Source organism: Penaeus monodon, chromosome 32, assembly GCF_015228065.2.
Source record: "Penaeus monodon isolate SGIC_2016 chromosome 32, NSTDA_Pmon_1, whole genome shotgun sequence".
Classification (NCBI taxonomy): domain Eukaryota; kingdom Metazoa; phylum Arthropoda; class Malacostraca; order Decapoda; family Penaeidae; genus Penaeus; species Penaeus monodon.
The window spans coordinates 19,381,436-19,382,292 of NC_051417.1; positions in this window are offsets into that span (position 1 = coordinate 19,381,436).

The following is an 857-nucleotide window of genomic DNA, read 5'->3' on the forward strand; positions in this document are numbered from 1 at the left end:
CCCTGAAGTAAAAGGGCGGTCTCGAAACCAGAACAAAACATAATGAGCTTTCTGAATGCAAATGAGGTGTCTCTGTCATGGCAGATCGTACCCAAGATACTGATGGAAACAAGGGAACAGAGTAAATGTGGAGACAGTATATGCATTTCATTTTATTCTATATATCTTTTTGTCGTTTTAGAAGAGTAAACAAGCTTTGTAGAAATTACTGAACCAGCCTCTCTCTTAACCAGCAAGCGATGCACCCAACCTCACACTATCATAGTATTAATTAGAAGTAAATTATAGTACATTTTAACATTTCTTTTGTCAATTTCATCTTTGTTTGGCTTTGAGACGGATGTGGTTTGAACTGACATCACATTGTGTGTAAGAGCACCGAACAGCCTACCCCCCCCCCCCATTAGATGGTAGTGATAATATAATCAACAAAAATTATGCTGTTGTTAAAGTGCTATAAATGTTTATATTATGTGCATTCATAATTCAAAATGCACTTGTTAGACAATGTGAATGACGAAATCATGCAACACATAATGATGTTCTCTTAGAAATTAAAAAGAGCAATTTTAAATCTTCACCTTAATAAAACTATCACTACTGTTAAAAATATAAATTATTACAAAAAGAAAGGTATTTTCACTGACAATACACGGTTTTATTTTCAAATACTTTTAAAAACTCATATATAACACCCGAAGGAAAGAAATCACACTTTCACCTTTAGTATTAGTAATTTTTTTAACGTTCGGAGACAGAAATAATAAACAAGCTGTTTCATAGCGCCAATGTATTTGTTTTGCAAACCCATCGCATTAGTTTAATAACTATTTTTTCTGCTTTAAATAATAACGGTA